Genomic DNA, 21,642 nt, shown 5'->3' with positions numbered 1-21,642 from the left:
GTTTGAGAAAAGAGATGCTTTCCTCGGTAATGGACCGGAATAAAATTTTTTAGATCCTATGTACCCCTACCGTGGCTTTGCTGATGGGGTTTAGGGGGGAGGGATATCTCAATCTTTTTGAATTTACAAGTTAAGGACTCCCTTGTACCAGACTGCAAAGCCCCGGGGAGCCAGAGGACTGTCAAATTCGGATTACTCGGGGTTGTTTACATGGAAAACATATTTTTCAATATTGAAATTATTGATAATTTCAATACTTTTGATAATATTGATACTTTCAATAACAATGCGGCGATTCAATAATTTCAAAATTTAGACAAAGACCTCGACTTTTGAAATGAGGACCTCCTTTGTGTCTCCCAAGAGGAGCCAAGGGGGCTTCTGGACCATGAAATTCGGATTCCTTGGGATCGATTCCCTTCTCATATCTACTGTCCCCGATTCCCTCCTACCTAAGTAAAATAACTGAAAAAAAGAATAGTGCAGGTGGTCTGGTCTGGGTCGCTCGGTACACTCAACAGAAATAATAGTTTAAAATATGAAGATGGATAAGTGTCAAGTGATTTTTCGTTTGTGATGGCCTCTAAGTCACCCGGCCAGCTTTTATGCTGCGAACACAATAATATCGCAGAGTCCTGTCCTAACTGTGATATTAGTATTGCATCTTGGCCAACCAAAAGACTTTCCTTTACTTGTGTGCACAATAAATGTTACGTTGTGTGCAAAAGCTGTGCTAATTTACCAGTTTTTAGTAGCAATGTTGCTATAAACCTTCCAACTCCAGTGACCAAGCTGAAACTTTTTCTACCTCCGTGAATATGGATTTATCCACCTCCGAAGAAATTTATCTCCCACTAACGAAGATAAAAAAAAAATATGACGATTCAAAGGTAGGTCAGTATCATTTCTTCTGTTTTAACAGAAAAAATTTAGTCACTATTTAAGTGCAATGAAAAATAATGTAGACGTAATTTATAATTGAATTCATCGATGTTTAATGTGATTCTTAGGCAGAATATGAGTCTCTTGTGATGTTTTAGACGCTCTCCTCCAATGACATCGGGGTCATGCTAATTCAGCAAACACCTTGTCGGTAGGTAGATTGAAGGGATTTTTTTCCTGGCTTAGGTTAACTCCCAAATATCCTACTAGAAACCTGAAAGAAATCTGTAGTTCGCCTGTTCTGAGCTTCTGAGGAGCTTACTGAGAACCCTCTAATTTGATGTGCAATGCTAAACATAACTAAGTGAAAAAAATTAAATCAAAAGAATTAAAGAAACTATGTGGCATGCAAGTTCTGTGCACATGGTGCATCTTAATTTAATTCGGTTTCTTGTCAGATTCCTAGTACGATTTTTACGATCAGTATGGAGGAGCAAATTTCACTTGACTCTGGTGTCTTTCATTGTCCGTCATGTAATGACTGCCAATATAGAAAATCTGTTGAAAGTAGGTATGTATCTGAATTTTGGCTGGTTTTTTTCATTTTGTAAAGCTTTTAGGCACAGTGTAATGACAGCAAAGTTACCTATGCAAACTTAATTGGTTAAGTTCATACCATCTGTACGGAGGAGAAGTTTCACTTGGCTCTTAGGTGTTTCTTTCGTCTATGTACAATAAACAGTGTTTAAAAATCGCATTAAAAATTCCACGTGAAAATGTGCAATTTTCTTGCTCTCAGGAATTTTTCAAATAATCTTACAAGTGATAGCATGGAAGGATGAAGTAGTCAGGAACTGCAAGCCAGTTGAAAATTCGAGGTAGGAAAAATGCTACAGGGCTCTTAAGATTTCCACTCTACATTTGACTAGGTAGCCGGAAAAACTTTGGATTTAGATGCCAGAATTGCAGTAGCGTACCTTCTCTTTTTCCATTACTGATTGATTTTTTATCAACATGCTGCAGCAAGGAAAGCACAATAATATTGCAGCAGTATTTTCCTATGATAAATGATTGGATTCTAAGTATACGACTTATTTCCATCGATTTTTTTCTTGGTTGAAAGTAAGAGACAGTGATTAATCTAAAGAAGTGGACATTAGAAGTCCTACGATTTACTGGAGTCAGTATTGCTGATTTTACAAGTCTATTCATAAGTAATCAAAATAATTTGGTTCAGAGAAACCATGAGGATAGATTTTTACCCGTGCAAACAGCAAATATGGCCCCTCTCATCAATTATTGGAGGCTGGAGGGGTGAAAGAGAAGCACAGTGAGTACAGAGATAATCTCCTAGAGTAGATTTTTACAAATCTCTTAACGTATTATTAACCAATTGTCCACCCTTTGCTCATTCTTACAAACATCTCTGATGACTCAGGATATAAGAAATAAATTAACATTGCTGCAGATAGTATTGTGTAATTCAATTAAATCAGAGCAAACTTTCTAGGAGATACCAAGAATAACAAACTTTAATACTTGTTTTTTACTCATTAATACGTCTGTAAGAGGGAATTTCAGGATCAGTTTAGATCTCAATTTTGATGTTATTACTTTTTCTAGAGATCACCAGAAATCTCAAGATCAATAAACATGACTTAAAAATTCAACCTAAGCGTGTTGAAGAGTACATTTTTTTTAAATGTTGCCAATGCACTTGGCAATGAGTATGTTCAAATGATCTTTTGCAGTCAAAAAAATCCTGACTCGCACAAGAAATTCCATGACATAAGTTGATCAGTTCGAATCACTGCTTTGAACTATTGAGGTCTCACTAAGTCCCCGCAATGACCTCGAATAAGTTTAGTTCTAATAAAAGTTGCTTTTCTTTTAATCCAGAAAATGCTCATCATTTCCTTCGGTCATTTCTCTAATTTTACTTATTAATTTCTCCTCCATATAGATGGAAAAAGAGAGGTCTTATCAGGCCCACTGGAGTCTCGAGATGGCATCACCATTCACCATGATTTTTGTATAAAGGATTCTAAGTATTATGGAACTTACAGGCATTTAGTTAGAGCTTGTCGCACGAATCCAATGATACACTTTTGTTTCGCAATGATGGAGACTTTGAGAAGGTGCATATGACTGCTTTACAAAAGAAGCGGCAAAATCATCTATCATCACACTGTCAGATTTAGAGAGAAGGTACTGCAAGCCGTAGCCTTTCGTTTTAGAGGTGTTCAGGAGCATTCCATCTACAAAAAAAAAAGAGGAAAAATGCTTATTTAGTGCTAGAATCTTGCCACATGAAAGACCTTTTGCTTGCACACATTGAGCCAGATCTTCAAGACATCATTGGTGGGAATAGATGGCATAAGCATATTTAAGAAATGGGCCAAGATTTGGATGCTGCAAATAATCAAATTAGAAGCAAAGGCTGCAATAGAGGTGTTGCATGTGTAAGGGATTTGCGATTTGAAGATTGATTCTTATGTAAAAGTTCACGAGAAACACAATGATGCCACTGGTTTTCTCTGAAGTCAACTCCCAAGCTCAAAAAAAGCTCTCAAGTTGAGGCCAAAATGGAGGGGATATATCACGTTATCTTGAGAGCCCGCCTCTACATCAAGACAAACTCTCCATGCAAAGATACGGAGCAAATACATTATTGACAGGGCTGCCACCTTATTTGGGGACTCTTAAACTGAAATCACGGCAACCCTGTCGATGTATTTGCTCCCTATCTTTGCATGGAGAGTTTGTCTTGATGTAGAGGTGGACTCTCAGGACAGCGTGGGATATTCCCTCCATTTTGGCCTCACCTTCAGATCTTTGTTTGAGCTTGGGAGTTGATTTCAGAGAAAACGAGTGGCCCCATCAAGTTTTTTGCGAACTTTCACATAAGAATCAACAGTCAAATCGCAAATTCCTCACACATGCAACATCTCCATTGTCACTCAGCTCTTTCTTTCCTGACAAACAGAATTCATTTGTTCTTTCTAATACCTGGTAGAGGACAGCTTAAAAGTGGCTGGGGTAGGAAAAGCGTACCACTCCTACATCAAGAATCTAGCTCAGGTGCTCTATCTTTAAAACACGGGGTAAATGTTTCTTTAACCTTCGATTGTCGTAAAACTTTTTGAATATAATAAAAGTGTTTGAGCGTATGAAAAATAATGAAACAATGAAGTTAGTGTAGAATTTATATTGAAGGGCTTGAGGCATGTATTATCGAACGTCTAGGACCAAATTGAGATTTTGCTCCTCAAAATTTTTCAAATTTATGTTTAAACCACAAAAGTCAAAGCGACTATGCCATTGTTTTGACTATGAGGATTTCCTTCGGTAATGAGAGGACTTGTCACTGAAACTTGAACACTTGAATCCCCTCACCTACAGTTCCATAATTACTGTTACTTTAACGAAATTGTGCACTTTTCTTGAAATGGAGATTAAGTAGTTAGACAGATTACTTAATTACTGTGACCTTAAATTCCAACAACGACAAATTTATACAAGCCCACCATTATTCCTAATCATTGTCGGCCTCCTGTGGTGTAGTGGTTGTAGCACTGGCCCTATGACCAAGAGGTCCCGGGTTCGATTCCTGGCCGGGTGATCTGAGTTGGATGGTCTCAGGCAATGGTCACCTGGGGTTGGGGTAATAAACGTGGGATTAGCCGATAGGCTGTTTGAAATTGGTAAAAAAAAAAAAAAAAAAAAAAAAAAAAAAAAATTCGTCAGAGACAATAAGTGCAGTGCCAGAGAGTCTGCAGCCTGCCTATCGTATTTCTTCATAACTTTCTCCAGCAATGTAACGTCCATAGTTGCATGATTCTCACGGAGGGGACAATACAGGATACTTTTCGAACAAATTTCATTACTAGCAGTTGTGAAGTTAACAGACAGATACACATACAGATATACATGAGAGGCACTGTCACAGTGCTTTCTGACACTCACTAACGTCTACCTGCCACGGTACCTTGTCCTCCCACAGCTCTGCGGGGGAGAGCTGACATGAATTTTTTTTCTCTCAAAAATTCAAAGTCGAAGGAAAATATTTTGATCACAAAATTAGTACTTTGACTTACTCCTAAGCATTGAGCCTTGTGGAAGAGAAAATTTCAAACTACCTTCTCTTGGTGCAAACTTGAGGCAAGTTGGTGTGTTTCTGTTAAATTCTACCCATTTCATCAATCACTTAGATACACTATATCCATGGAGAAAAAAAGAGGCGGTCGCATTTCAGGTATCTTGAATTTTTATGATGATGTAGGTTGATACGGACAATTGTTATCACTGATTCTCTTGGATTATCTTAAAATGTGGTTGACGGAAAAAAGTCATTTAAAGTCTCTGATTAAGTGCTTGAAATTATATTTTGAGTTGATCTAAGCAAAACAGTACGGTTATTATGGTCTGCGAATCAAATTTCGAATTTTGCTGTAATTTCGAGCCATATTGTGCCGACCTTCATTACAGGGTAAATAATCCTCAAGATGCGACCACCTCCGTATTTGCTCTATGCACTATAGCCATTTTTGACAGATACTCCATCACTGGATCTGGATGGCGGGGAGGATCTTGATATTACTGATCTCTACTAACTATTTTTATAGTATGACAGCACTGTAGCTGTACTATGTGCAATTTATTGATGCGTATTCAACAATACAAACTGGTAATGAACAGTGATGATGTGTTTGAGTGGATTTGTACGATGCGAATTATCTTTCTGTGTCAAGTAGGTACTGTAAATGAATTACCTGGAGTGAGATACGGCAAATATGATTGGTGTGTCCGGCAAGGTATAGACACCAGTAACCAGTGTTAAGGTAAAATGTGGGACCTTGATGAAAGAGAGCTCCGCAACCCAGCAAGAACCAATTTTGGTACGGCACTGAACGATTCGCCAGAAGATAAATTGAAGGCGAAATAAAAATTATCACACTAAACACAGAATACTAGCACACTTATTCCTTCTTTTAGATCATACGACACGATCAAAATGATTGCAATAAACTTGAAATTCACCGCGCGAGCTTGTGAGTTTTTGCCTATGATGAAGAACGGACATATAACCTAAAATGTCAACAAACCTGTTGTTTGTTGCTGCGGCGGGCAATTAATTTTAAATGACCGACCGAATGAAAAAGCTTGTTGTCCGGCCGGTCGGATACAGTACTTTCTCCGTCGATTCGCGATAGAATTGCATGTTTTTGGGCTTGAATGAAAGAGGAGAGTCTGATCTTCAGACTGACATCCTTGGATTTTGAAATTAAGTGTTCTAATTCTTTAAATTTACCGTCAACTGAGAGGATCGTCGGCCGAGGGCCGAGATTTCTTGTGGGGAAACAGTACTTTCTCAACCACAACACCTTGCATTTTGATGATCAAAGGCTCAAAATATTCGCAATACTCTAATCTACAGAGTGACATTTTCCGATTTTGAAATAAAAGCTCAGATTCTTCAAAATTCAGCTTTGACTGCAGAAATTTGACGAAAAACGGACATCGACGGTGGCGTCCCCTGGGCGGAGAAATCTATAAATCTCATTTTCTTTTTAATTGATCAATTTGTTGATGTTGTTGTTTCTGTGTGACAGACATCGCAGGATTCCTGATCCTTATCTATGGAACGCCGTTAGTGTCAAAACCCTTTTCTTGCGCGCGCGGAATTTTTTCTGGCGCGCGGAAAGAAAAAATCCGTTTTCGATGAAAATCTCTGAATTTCCGGATTCCGCGCCGGTTTTCGATATATTTGCGCCGTTTGTGTCAAAACTATTTTTTCCGGCGCGGCGCTCCAAATCTGTTCCGCGCGCGGAAGTTTCGATATATCGATTCCTGCTCGCCGTTTGTGTCAAAACTATTTTTTCCGGCGCGGCGCTCCAAATCTGTTCCGCGCGCAGAATTCTCGATATATCGATTCCTGCTCGCCGACTGTTTTTTCCGGCGCTGCACCAGAAAATAATTCCGCGCGCCACTTTTTCGATATATCGATTTTTCTGCGCGCGGAGAATATTATCTCTCTTTTGAACGATTTCCATTATCGATCCTCTGCGTGCCCCTGCCGTATGTGGGTCGCGGTCGTGTAAACAAACGCAGATTGATAACACAAATGATCCAAACAACTCGAAATCTCTTAATTTTAATTAATTTAAATCCATTTTCGACTTCAACCAAGCATTTGGCAATAATATTCATCGTATTTTACAACCTGGAGCCACGGCCTATCGGCTCATTTTAAGGTGCATTCTGAAAATCAGTTTTACAAGTCCAATGTCCAAACCCAGACTTTCTTCTTTTACTTTTTTTTAACCATTCTCTTTTCACTTTCGCCTCAAATCAAATGTTTTGCAGTTTTTTTATCTTAAGTAAGTGGTCCTGAATTCATTCAAGAGTTAGAAGTTCACGATTTATTTAGTATTATAGCCTTTTGACCTCTTAAGCTTTATCGATATGATCTCATGTAGTTCGAGGTTTCTTTGGCCCAAACCAAGTGATTACTTACACATCTGATGTGAGTCTTATGGCTCTTCAAATTCGCAGTGTAGAATTAAATCAGAGACTACAGTTACTTAATCCAGTTCTGCTCTCTTGTTCAATGTTTGTCATAAGTGTTTGTTCGTGTCTGTTCTTTATAAGTGACCACTGTAGTGCGTATACACAGTTATGCTATCGGTACAGGTATTATTTCTTGTTTTCTACAGTCAGGACTTTCTCTTAAGCGCAATAATTTACCAAAGAAATTCACCTAGTTGCGTAAATAATTTGGTGTATAGATATTCTGTTAATGTCTCCTTGCGGTGATGCAAAGTTTCTGAGATCTGTCATAAGTGGATTTTGCATTTAGACGGTCACTCTTGCCTGATAAAATTACTGCTCTAGCAGCTTCAAATTTATACTTTGATCTCTGATTCATCACTAAATGACACTCGTGCGGTGTCATTTATCTTTAATCAGTTCAAAGCTATTTCGACAATGAATCATCAAAGGTCCGATCGAAGAAGGAATTTTCTGGTGAGTGCTGCGGCTGAACCGACATCACAACTCAACTTTCAAAAGCATCAACTTATAAAAATTTATGAGGAAGTGGTAATGGTAAGTGGAAATCATGGTAGTGCTCGCTTCTTTCTTAAGCAAATTGTGCGCTCAAAATTTCAAAATCTACTCACCTGCATGTATATTTGAAGAGGAATACGACATGATATGTAGCAGGCTACACTTCATCTATTAATAATACGTAAATTTGTCTTCAGAGCATTCTTAGGAAACTTCCACAATTTTTAGTTTTGTTCCTGAGAGAAAATTTTGAGATAACTCTGCTGGTATTCCCAGTGTCTTTTCAGAAATTTTGTACTTCGTAGGTATCATCAAATACTTAAGTATCAACAGATATTGTACAAGATAGAAAATTTATTTGAGGATTCCTGCTAGTATGTTGTGTTTCCTGCAGCAACAAGGCTCATCACATTTCATGGAATGAAGTAATCAAAAACTGCTTACTTACCTACAGCTTGGTCAGTTTCATGTCTTTCTAGAGTGAAGAAAATATTTTTTTTCTCTCTATTTAAGAATTCAGGGTGAATCAAACCTGTCCAACAAAAATTTTAATAAAATGCCTTTGTTCAAAAACACCTAAGAATCATTTCAATTGTAAAGATGCCGACGATTCTGGTTAAAAGTCCGAAAGTCGGCTGATTTACTGAATTTCTCAGGTACAGACGGATGGAAGGATTTTGAAAAGACATAGAATTACATCCTCCCATAAGAATAAGTCAGGAACATGGTTAAGGTTATCTGGGGATGACATTTGTAACATTTCGTTGCATGATTTTATAATCGAAGAGAAACAGAAAGTCTGAAACTTTGTAAATCTACGTACATGGTTTTCTAGTTAGGCTATGACATCGATATGCTCGTTTTGTTATCAATTAATCTCCACAAAGGTAAGCATACCTACAAACACTGTTCCACAAGAGATACGAATGTAACTTGTGATACCTAAGTGACTTTACAAATCTTACCTGTTAAACTACCAGCTACCTGATTATTGAAACTATGTCAGCCCGATATGAAAAGACATAGCCCTATCTTCTCCATGTAATATATCGGAATTTGTTGTCTTGTCGGGTTGCTCTAAGCCTTCAATAATCGGCCTGCTGATGAGTTGCAAAATATTTCCACTTCCAGACGAATGATCATGTCTTGGTTGATGCTTTCGATAGTAGAGTTGTGATGTCGGTTCAGCCGCAGCACTCACCAGAAAATTCCTTCTTCGATCGGACCTTTGATGATTCATTGTCGAAATAGCTTTGAACTGATTAAAGATAAATGACACCGCACGAGTGTCATTTAGTGATGAATCAGAGATCAAAGTATAAATTTGAAGCTGCTAGAGCAGTAATTTTATCAGGCAAGAGTGACCGTCTAAATGCAAAATCCACTTATGACAGATCTCAGAAACTTTGCATCACCGCAAGGAGACATTAACAGAATATCTATACACCAAATTATTTACGCAACTAGGTGAATTTCTTTGGTAAATTATTGCGCTTAAGAGAAAGTCCTGACTGTAGAAAACAAGAAATAATACCTGTACCGATAGCATAACTGTGTATACGCACTACAGTGGTCACTTATAAAGAACAGACACGAACAAACACTTATGACAAACATTGAACAAGAGAGCAGAACTGGATTAAGTAACTGTAGTCTCTGATTTAATTCTACACTGCGAATTTGAAGAGCCATAAGACTCACATCAGATGTGTAAGTAATCACTTGGTTTGGGCCAAAGAAACCTCGAACTACATGAGATCATATCGATAAAGCTTAAGAGGTCAAAAGGCTATAATACTAAATAAATCGTGAACTTCTAACTCTTGAATGAATTCAGGACCACTTACTTAAGATAAAAAAACTGCAAAACATTTGATTTGAGGCGAAAGTGAAAAGAGAATGGTTAAAAAAAAGTAAAAGAAGAAAGTCTGGGTTTGGACATTGGACTTGTAAAACTGATTTTCAGAATGCACCTTAAAATGAGCCGATAGGCCGTGGCTCCAGGTTGTAAAATACGATGAATATTATTGCCAAATGCTTGGTTGAAGTCGAAAATGGATTTAAATTAATTAAAATTAAGAGATTTCGAGTTGTTTGGATCATTTGTGTTATCAATCTGCGTTTGTTTACACGACCGCGACCCACATACGGCAGGGGCACGCAGAGGATCGATAATGGAAATCGTTCAAAAGAGAGATAATATTCTCCGCGCGCAGAAAAATCGATATATCGAAAAAGTGGCGCGCGGAATTATTTTCTGGTGCAGCGCCGGAAAAAACAGTCGGCGAGCAGGAATCGATATATCGAGAATTCTGCGCGCGGAACAGATTTGGAGCGCCGCGCCGGAAAAAATAGTTTTGACACAAACGGCGAGCAGGAATCGATATATCGAAACTTCCGCGCGCGGAACAGATTTGGAGCGCCGCGCCGGAAAAAATAGTTTTGACACAAACGGCGCAAATATATCGAAAACCGGCGCGGAATCCGGAAATTCAGAGATTTTCATCGAAAACGGATTTTTTCTTTCCGCGCGCCAGAAAAAATTCCGCGCGCGCAAGAAAAGGGTTTTGTATGGAACGCCGTTTGTACGAAAACCTATTTTCAGGGGGGAGAAGTGATTTCTCTTGGGGAGGAGCAATTTTCGTCGGGAGAGAAACACTATTTCAGGGGTGGAGAAACTTTTTTTGGCGTGGAGAAACTTTTTTAGGGGTGGAAACACTTTTTCTAAGAGTGGAGAAGGAATTTCAGCGAAGCGTGGAAATTCTGTGCTCCACTCTCCCGATAAAAGTCTTTCCGTCCCTGATCGTGAATATATCGAATATCTGGAGGAGAAGTGAAAAAAATAAAAAATCCTTCCCTCCGCCGTGCGTTCGATATCGCGACTGCTCGGTGCGGAGAAGGATCTTGCTGCGCCGCAACTGCTTTCGATATATCGATTGAGCGCGTCGATCCACTTTTTCGCGGCGAGGAGCCGACCGCGACTGCTCGGCGCACTATGGTCCACAGACTGGATTTAACGGAACTTAATTCGAAGATGCAATGCACCGTTTTAAAAGTTGATGGAACTAATCATTTTTGGGTCGCGGATTTCATTGTACATCTTAGTTTAACAAAATATTAACACCCTGACCGAGAAACTTGACTTTAAATGTGATTTCTGACCCTTTTAAGAGTAAAGGTCTAAGAATAGCGAGGCTTTGTCAGAGACAAGTAGAGATCAAACTCGGGTTCGATGGCTCTAAAGACATCAGAGCAGACCTAAAGAGGATCTCGGAAAATGTCTAATACTCCCCAGAACAGGAAAATCGTCGCAACAGTACTGAAAAAGCTGGTTCCCCGAGGAAAATCGACTTTGCCGGGAATAAGGTGTGATAATGAAAATCAAAGGTCAGCAAGTCAAAATACATAAGAATCGATGTATCACACATCGAAAACATTTTTACAATATATTTAAACAGACTTTGGGTTCGGAAAAGGTTTTACACAAAAGGCTTGGAAAAATTAGCATTATTGGAGTACTGGAGAGTGTTAAAAAACCGAGGTCATATTCGGATTTAGCAGCTTAAAATACATAAGAACAACTCTACCGTGGGTCCAGGAAAATGTACCAAAATGAATTGAATGCATCACAAAAAGGCGTCAAATTTGCTCATTTTCCCGGGAAAAAGTCGCTTTTTCGGAAAAGTGAAAGATGAAAGGAAAGAACGAAGGTCATTTTTGTACTCAGCGGCTCAAAACACATCAGAATAGTATAATTTCGTACTTACATGAGAAAAATTCTACCTACATGCTGGGGGGGTCAACAGTCGCAAAAACGCCAAAAATGCCCATTTTCTGGAAAATTGAAGGGCGATGCACAAAAACGGAGGTCATATTCGAATTCAGCGCCTAAAAATACATTCAAATCAAGTGATCACGACCGGGAGACTTTTTTTTTAAAAAGAATTGTCTATACATGTTCTTTATTGTCGGGATAGGAGAAAAAAACTTGAGTCTTAAAAGCGTCAGAAATCACATTTAAAGTCAAGTTTCTCGGTCAGGGTGTTAATATTTTGTTAAACTAAGATGTACAATGAAATCCGCGACCCAAAAATGATTAGTTCCATCAACTTTTAAAACGGTGCATTGCTATGGAACGCCGTTTGTACGAAAACCTATTTTCAGGGGGGAGAAGTGATTTCTCTTGGGGAGGAGCAATTTTCGTCGGGAGAGAAACACTATTTCAGGGGTGGAGAAACTTTTTTTGGCGTGGAGAAACTTTTTTAGGGGTGGAAACACTTTTTCTAAGAGTGGAGAAGGAATTTCAGCGAAGCGTGGAAATTCTGTGCTCCACTCTCCCGATAAAAGTCTTTCCGTCCCTGATCGTGAATATATCGAATATCTGGAGGAGAAGTGAAAAAAATAAAAAATCCTTCCCTCCGCCGTGCGTTCGATATCGCGACTGCTCGGTGCGGAGAAGGATCTTGCTGCGCCGCAACTGCTTTCGATATATCGATTGAGCGCGGTGGAGAAACACTTCTACGCGTCGATCCACTTTTTTCGCGTCGATCCACTTTTTCGCGGCGAGGAGCCGACCGCGACTGCTCGGCGCACTATGGTCCACAGACTGGATTTAACGGAACTTAATTCGAAGATGCAATGCACCGTTTTAAAAGTTGATGGAACTAATCATTTTTGGGTCGCGGATTTCATTGTACATCTTAGTTTAACAAAATATTAACACCCTGACCGAGAAACTTGACTTTAAATGTGATTTCTGACGCTTTTAAGACTCAAGTTTTTTTCTCCTATCCCGACAATAAAGAACATGTATAGACAATTCTTTTTAAAAAAAAAGTCTCCCGGTCGTGATCACTTGATTTGAATGTATTTTTAGGCGCTGAATTCGAATATGACCTCCGTTTTTGTGCATCGCCCTTCAATTTTCCAGAAAATGGGCATTTTTGGCGTTTTTGCGACTGTTGACCCCCCCAGCATGTAGGTAGAATTTTTCTCATGTAAGTACGAAATTATACTATTCTGATGTGTTTTGAGCCGCTGAGTACAAAAATGACCTTCGTTCTTTCCTTTCATCTTTCACTTTTCCGAAAAAGCGACTTTTTCCCGGGAAAATGAGCAAATTTGACGCCTTTTTGTGATGCATTCAATTCATTTTGGTACATTTTCCTGGACCCACGGTAGAGTTGTTCTTATGTATTTTAAGCTGCTAAATCCGAATATGACCTCGGTTTTTTAACACTCTCCAGTACTCCAATAATGCTAATTTTTCCAAGCCTTTTGTGTAAAACCTTTTCCGAACCCAAAGTCTGTTTAAATATATTGTAAAAATGTTTTCGATGTGTGATACATCGATTCTTATGTATTTTGACTTGCTGACCTTTGATTTTCATTATCACACCTTATTCCCGGCAAAGTCGATTTTCCTCGGGGAACCAGCTTTTTCAGTACTGTTGCGACGATTTTCCTGTTCTGGGGAGTATTAGACATTTTCCGAGATCCTCTTTAGGTCTGCTCTGATGTCTTTAGAGCCATCGAACCCGAGTTTGATCTCTACTTGTCTCTGACAAAGCCTCGCTATTCTTAGACCTTTACTCTTAAAAGGGTCAGAAATCACATTTAAAGTCAAGTTTCTCGGTCAGGGTGTTAATATTTTGTTAAACTAAGATGTACAATGAAATCCGCGACCCAAAAATGATTAGTTCCATCAACTTTTAAAACGGTGCATTGCATCTTCGAATTAAGTTCCGTTAAATCCAGTCTGTGGACCATAGTGCGCCGAGCAGTCGCGGTCGGCTCCTCGCCGCGAAAAAGTGGATCGACGCGCTCAATCGATATATCGAAAGCAGTTGCGGCGCAGCAAGATCCTTCTCCGCACCGAGCAGTCGCGATATCGAACGCACGGCGGAGGGAAGGATTTTTTATTTTTTTCACTTCTCCTCCAGATATTCGATATATTCACGATCAGGGACGGAAAGACTTTTATCGGGAGAGTGGAGCACAGAATTTCCACGCTTCGCTGAAATTCCTTCTCCACTCTTAGAAAAAGTGTTTCCACCCCTAAAAAAGTTTCTCCACGCCAAAAAAAGTTTCTCCACCCCTGAAATAGTGTTTCTCTCCCGACGAAAATTGCTCCTCCCCAAGAGAAATCACTTCTCCCCCCTGAAAATAGGTTTTCGTACAAACGGCGTTCCATAGCATTGCATCTTCGAATTAAGTTCCGTTAAATCCAGTCTGTGGACCATAGTGCGCCGAGCAGTCGCGGTCGGCTCCTCGCCGCGAAAAAGTGGATCGACGCGAAAAAAGTGGATCGACGCGTAGAAGTGTTTCTCCACCGCGCTCAATCGATATATCGAAAGCAGTTGCGGCGCAGCAAGATCCTTCTCCGCACCGAGCAGTCGCGATATCGAACGCACGGCGGAGGGAAGGATTTTTTATTTTTTTCACTTCTCCTCCAGATATTCGATATATTCACGATCAGGGACGGAAAGACTTTTATCGGGAGAGTGGAGCACAGAATTTCCACGCTTCGCTGAAATTCCTTCTCCACTCTTAGAAAAAGTGTTTCCACCCCTAAAAAAGTTTCTCCACGCCAAAAAAAGTTTCTCCACCCCTGAAATAGTGTTTCTCTCCCGACGAAAATTGCTCCTCCCCAAGAGAAATCACTTCTCCCCCCTGAAAATAGGTTTTCGTACAAACGGCGTTCCATAGTTTTGACACTAACGGCGTTCCATACCTTATCCCCCAATATCGTTCGTTTGAGTGCACTAGTTTCGGCCTCCATGGCCAGCCAAGGTCGGCTGCCAGTCAGCTGATAATCGAGTTGTCGTTACTCTGGGTATAAAGGGACTCTAGAATTTGTGTGTTATCCATGTATCTATTTCCTGGTTGTCCTACTGGAAGTGTGAGACCAGCCACAACCGTGACCTGCTGACTTATTTCTTTGATCCAATCTCTTGTAAATGATGACTCAAATTCTGAGGCCATCATTTATTGAAACTAGTTCAAAGTTATTGCTCCAAAGTATCGTCACTCTTCTCATACTGAGGTAGAAGGAAGGAGATTTTTTGGTGAGTGCTCTGTTATCCAAGATTTGCAATTTGAGATAAGAATACGGTTTTTATTGAGGCGTGTAACAATTTTTGGTCGTTTAATCACTTGTTATAATTGAGCCTTGGCGTTAGAGATCCATCAACTGTGGAAAGTGGCTCTGCCTGTGCAAAAATATCTTGTGACAGCAGTGAATGTTAGTAAATGCACTTTACAGGTAGACCGAAAGCTCTTTATTCCAATCTACCCGAATAATTAAATTCAAAAGCATCTTTGAATTGAGTTCATATTGAATCTCAATGGGAGAATTATATACAGGGTAAGCGAAAGAATATCAATGGTAAGGTTGGGTTTGTGTCTTAGGTTAGTGAAATGCAATGGCAGGTTCTGAAATCTTGTTTGTCAGTTGCTCTTTACATGAGTCACCTTTGAAAATCAAGTTTCAGAAAAAAAAACACATAGGTAGGCAAACAGTAGTAGGTAGCTTGCCTATTTTCTTCCTGTCTTGCTCATGGACTCGGAGAGCAGTCGGAAAGAGGGGTGAGAAACAGGATTTCAGCGCGTATCTCTGGGAATGTGGAAATTTAAAATTTGTGAAGCGTCATCAGTTTTTTAAGATTGTCATCGTCCGTTGCCTCAAGAGGATTTAGACGCTTCTGCTTCAGCGATACATTGTTGACCTATCAATATCCGCTTATTTTGATCATATTTTGAAGGAGCGATTCCCATAAGTATTCCCGATTAGTTATTTGTTTCACTGCAATAATGGCAGACATACAGTCTTTACGACACCATGGAGTGAAGGTGCGGTGCTTTACTGGATTAGCACTCCTACACTTTCAATGCTTATATCTACCTATTGTAAGATCATTAGAAGCTCGGGTGAAGCTTTCTACATCCTCATTTCGCATCTCGTTGTGAGCCATGGCCAGTGTACCTCGACGGGAATCTGCCCATGGTCTTACCCACCACCTTGGTGGCACCCTTTTACACTTTAAAAAATAAAGGGATGCAGCTGCAGCACTCGTCAAAAAGGCAAAATATGCCGCACTCAACCGAGCATCACTCATTATGACAATATAAGAAAACTCGACATGGACAATCAATTCTACAAGTGCTTTGTTTACAAAAGTTGATACTGATTAACCTCAAAAGTAATTGAGTCGTTCAAATATTCCCGCTTAAATGTTCCGGGAACACTTAGCCGTGTGTCGAGACAGGGAACCTCGGTTGGTGCAACAAACGCGGAACAAACACGCAACAGTTGCGCTAACTTCCTTCAACAGTTGCGCCGTGGAGACAAGGCCTGACAATGAGCCGAGAGAATACGAGCTGCGCCGAGGATGGTTAACTGAGATTCATAACGAACAACAATGACATGGTTAACTGAGATCGTTCAAGGTTATTGAAAACGCTGTTCTATTGAAAAGGTTGCCGTGGCCCTTCTTATAGCGTCAGCTAGTTATTATTCTATGATGAAATTCAAGTTCAATCGAAAATATGCGCATAAACAGCGCCAAAATCGGAAAGTTTGATTTCCCGCGAAAGTCGGGTTACAGCGCCCGCATAAACCCGACGGAGGAAACTTGCATTACAAACTCGGGTTTCGTGAAACCCCGGTTTCGAGCCTCGCATAAACGTAGCTACTGGTTAACCGGATTTTAGGCCTTCACAGTGACACAAACGGGAATAAAGATTACATTTTCACCAATTGCAAAGATTATAATCTGTAATGGACCGAGGAATTTCGGGTTCGACAAGGAACAAACGGAATGAAAGAAGGAACGGAGAAAGGAATTTAAGAATGAGCCGATCAAAGATTACGAAAAACGTTCAATTTCTGTAATCTTTATTCCCATTTGTGACTCCATGAGGGGTGTTGTCTTGACTCTCAGTATAAAGGGACTCTAACGTGCAGAGGGTACGGGCTTTTACCGCGTGATTTGGAATGTACCCGAAGTGTACCCGATGCCGCGGCGCGCGGCTCATACAATTTCCAAACGGAATTATGAGAGATCGTATTCTGCGTTAATTTTTACTAAGAATTTGCAAGGAAGTCACAATCATTCTTATGTTTAATATTTCTGGCTGAAATTATTGTTTAAAGAAATGTACCCAATGGGCTCGTTCCTTCACGCACATGTAAAACTTTCTGACGAAACTGGACCTATCATTTTGGACTTACTATATTTTGGATTTTTGAGAGCTGTAATGCGGTAGTTTTTCCTTAGAAATTTGGAAAAAACGTCCAATCATTCTTCTCTTTGATGCCTCCAGGAGAAATTTGTACTTTCGGAAAGGGAGACAAGTTAGTGTGAAAATTGGAAAAACGGAAAGGGGGACGGAGATTTGCGTAAAACGAAGGGAGGGCTCCCCCCAGACGAGGGGGTTAGGGGGATCCCCCGAAAAATTATATTGATAATCAGGTACCCATGGAGAAAATAAGAAATATTAAAAAAAACAAAAAAAAAAAAAAAAAAAAAAACCCTCTCACGAATTCCTTTGGACACGGTTTTTAAATTATTCACTGATAAAAATAGCAAAATAAAATACACCGCAGTAATTTCACTTTAAATTCGGGCAATCAACGCCAGAAATACTAACAATGAGAAGTGACTACAATACCCAAAGACATAAAGACGGAGTGCTCGTATCTAAAAGCACGGGGAAAAAGTGAAGCCTGGTTTGGCGCTGGGTGCTTGTGTGAGTGTGTAAATGAGCGCGGGAATCCATGGCGGCAAACGGAAATTTGATTTGAACTTGTCCTCTTAATTTTTCCATATTTCTTCTTCGAAACGTATTTTAAATGCCTAAAACGAATATATTAAGAAAGTTGGGACTGCGTCCTATTGTATTACACCTACTCTTGCTTGGTAATAGGCAGTAATCTCAGATAAAGTTAGTTTTTCTTCTGCTCATGGTGGTTCTGCAGGTTCAAACAGGTCGTTACAGTTCTAGATGACCGTTACTCCCAAATGAAATTAATCGGTCGACGACGGACCAAAGCTAACCTAAAGTTAAAGAAATATGAGTGGGTAAGTGAATTTGGGCAAAAATCAACCTAGAATACTTTGTTTCCGCAATTATTTTATTCAGTTCCCGCCCTACATTTGAATTCAAACTTGTCCCGATTTCGCCGCCAATCCTCTAGCCAATGGGCCTGTTGCAAACTTTTGCTAGAGCAAAAATAAGAGTTGTTTCTTATAGATAATGCCTCAAAAATCACGATGAGCGCATCGGCAAAGTCTGAAATGCACTCATAACTTCACAGTCTGCGTAAGAAATTTGCGGTTTTTTGAGCTTCCCGCTTCAAAAGCGATACTACGGCACAGGTGAACATTTTGTAAGAGGAGTCGTTCCATCGTCGGCAATACTCATCATGGCCGACGCCAATCCGCCAAAACACGTGTGATGGGACGAGATAATACCTGAACTGGATTAGACCAGATAACAATCGGCGTGTTTTAACGTTCATGTTTTCCACGCCCGCATTGATTGACCTTGAACTCTCCTCGAATTACGCGCAGAACTGCGCGCAAGTGTCGGCCATGATGAATATCGCCGACGATGGAGCGACTCCTCTAACAAAATGTTCACCTGTGCCGTAGTATCGTTTTTGAAGCGGGAAGCTTAAAAAAACGCAAATTTCTTACGCAGATTGTGAAGTTATGAGTGCATTTCAGACTTTGCCGATGCGCTCATCGTGATTTTTTAGGCATTATCTATAGGAAATAACTCTTATTTTTGCTCTAGCAAAAGTTTGCAACAGGCCCATAGTGGAGGTGGTTGAAAAGAAGCTTCATTTTTTGCTTTTAGCCCTCCGTCTTTATGTCTTTGACAATACCTTGCAGCTTCAGAGTGCAGCGTAAGTCTGTAACCTCAAACCCCCTATATCCGCAGTTTGGTTTGTTTACAATCGTGACGTCAAGAGGGTACGAGATGCGACCACCATTCTTTATCCGCCTTGCACTGGAGTTACCACCTCTGATTGGCTCAGCCATCTTAGGCTGAAAGGAGCAACGAACTACACCTCTAGAATGGCCGACCAGTGTTAGAGACTCGGAACGTTTTGAAGTTGATATAGGTTAGGTTTACTTGGGCTCACATAGCAGGCTGCCATCTAAACCCATGTCAGACGCTGCCCACATTTTGCCGAATATTGTTGAATAAAGTGATAGCAATGAAAAGATTGCATAATAATCGCACCTCCAAAGGTTTTCTTAACTCAAAAAATAGGAACTTGGAAAGCAAACCTCAAAAAAAATTAAAGTTTACATAGGTTGAAATTTTCACATGTAATCCTTATGGGTGAGACGCAGCAGAAATGGAGATTGAGGTTAGCTATACTTGGGCTCCCACCCCCCTCCTGCCTTCAAAAACCGGCCCTTGCGCGTTACGCAGGTTTGCTATCTCGCGGCCATTCTAGAGGTGTAGTTCGTTGGAAAGGAGCCCTCAGGACCCAAAAATGGCGGACGCTATAAAGTTAATGTAATGCAAAATGATTCAAAATGTAGTTGTCTTTGCTTATCGTAACGAGAACTTTACCCAAATGCACTATTGCGACTTTTTTACATATTTTTAAGGCTAATCGTGTGCAATTTTTGAGAAAAATTATCTCAGATGTAGTAAGGTTGGCAGCAAGTGCGATTGGTGATAACCGTCAAAAGTTGGCAATGACCCCCCTCCCATCATCAAAAACCAAATCAAAGCATCGCCATTTTTGGGTCCTAAGCCTCTCCATGGGACCCAGTGGCCATACTCTCTCAATATAGGTACTCTATGTGGACCTAGCCGACGAACGGAGCCGAGTCGGGAGTGAGGAGCGCGAGTCGCGCATGCGTCATCGCTAGTCGCCGCACACTAGTCTCCGGCATAGAGAAATAAAAGGAGGTGTTTGCATCTTGAAAATTTGTACCCACCTACGTCATCAATGTAAACAAGACGCTCGTTGAGGGTTATGTTGACGCTGCAAAAACGGACCACAATGTCCGATTTTTTTACTTAAATCAACCCTTTATATAATTTCAAGCACTTGTTATAAAATGACTTTTTCCCTTAAATTACACCATTTCCAAGAAAATCGACAGGATAAAAACGTCGCTGTACCCAATGACGTCATCAAACCTATAGATACTCTATGAAAAATTCCAAGATGCCCGAAATGCAAACACCTCCTTTTTTTTCTCTATGAGTCTCCGGAGAACTGGACAAAACAGCCTCCAAAAGTGACTTCATCGACGATCCAGTACTTTGCGACTCTATTGTACTCTATGGTTTATTTACGGCCCTAAGAGCATCATGTCAGCCTATTCGCTCGCGACCAATGAAAAACTGGAACAGAAATGGCCATACTCTGTCTATAGAGGTACTCTAGGCACTGTCACGGATCAGATATATGATGGATGTCCGCATTGATTGGGTTGCGCCGCTTCCCACCTTCAACCGTTGCATACGCTTCAACATCCAGTCTCCATCCAAGAGAGAAAAACCCTTGAGCCCTTTCAGTCCTCCCTTGATGGGTGGTCAAGTTCCCCAGGGGAACGAATGCCGCACCATATGATGTAAATCATTCCTAATTTTAACTCTTGGTGAACCTATTGGTTCTGCATAGACTAATAATGGTACATTCATTGTCTATATCCTACAGCCTTGGATTATCAATATTTTCATGCACAGATCATCAATGTTTAGTAGACTGCTAAAGAGGTGCGGAAAAAACGGCCAAAAATGCCTCATAAGGCATTCTCGAATTTTGAACACTTGGGGTGATACCGTTGCATACGAGAATGGAGAGGCCGTAACTACGATTCTGTGACGTCACACTTGTAGATGAAACTCGGCCGCGGTTTAACACGCGTTCTTATGGGAGAACGCTTGCCTTGCGATGATTTCTCGCCGATATCTCTTTCAGGGTTGATCTGACGCAAAATTTCATAAGAACCGTTTAGAAAGAAGATGAAATTTCACTTTAGAAAACTAACTAGTTCATTTGTGACATTGTCTAAATATCGAGGAAATGAATGCGTAATACCGAAAATCGTTACTCCACTCAGATTCAAACGGGCCGCTCGCGCAACTTCGGCCGATCGAGAGCCACTCTGATTGGTCCACGCAGCGACTGCCTCACTCATCGATGCACTGATGACCCGGAGATGCTTGTTGTTTTCGGTAAATATCTACTAGCTCGTTGCTAAGCGTCCAGCATTGGTCCAGCCCACATACAAACTAGAGGCTTCAAAGAGACTCATCGATTGCCCCGACTTAAACCGCTGGCCAATGAGAGGGCCAGGAAAGGCATCGATGAGTCTCTTTGAAGCCTCTAGTTTGTATGTGGGCTGGACGCTCTAGCTTGACGTCACAGAACTGACTAGTTACGGCCTCTCCTTTCTCGTAGGCAACGGTGATACCTACAGCATAGAGAAAAAAAGGAGGTGTTTGCATTTCGGGCATCTTGGAATATTTTGATGACTTGATGACGTAGGTGGGTACAGCTGGGTACAGGGACGTCTCCTTCACACTGTACCCACCTACGTCATCAAGTCATCAAAAAATTCCAAGATGCCCGAAATGCTAACACCTCCTTTTTTTTCTCTATGTACCTACAGTACCTTTCGAGACGGCCAAAACCGGTCGCCGTTTTGCTTA

General features: G+C 40.5%; 1 long non-coding RNA gene across 1 annotated transcript in view; it reads left to right on the top strand.

Annotated features, from left to right (window-relative positions):
* The first annotated feature begins 14,690 nt into the window (after window positions 1–14,690).
* LOC140224086 (uncharacterized) overlaps window positions 14,691–21,642 on the top strand; it is a 14,058-nt gene continuing 7,106 nt past the window's right edge. The window contains exon 1 of the long non-coding RNA XR_011899336.1: window positions 14,691–15,017. This is a non-coding gene — a long non-coding RNA (uncharacterized lncRNA). The remainder of the gene's footprint in view (window positions 15,018–21,642) is intronic.

Source organism: Bemisia tabaci, chromosome 2, assembly GCF_918797505.1.
Source record: "Bemisia tabaci chromosome 2, PGI_BMITA_v3".
Classification (NCBI taxonomy): Eukaryota; Metazoa; Arthropoda; class Insecta; order Hemiptera; family Aleyrodidae; genus Bemisia; species Bemisia tabaci.
The sequence above is the reverse complement of the archived record's forward strand: the minus strand, read 5'-3'. Positions and strand labels throughout refer to the sequence as shown.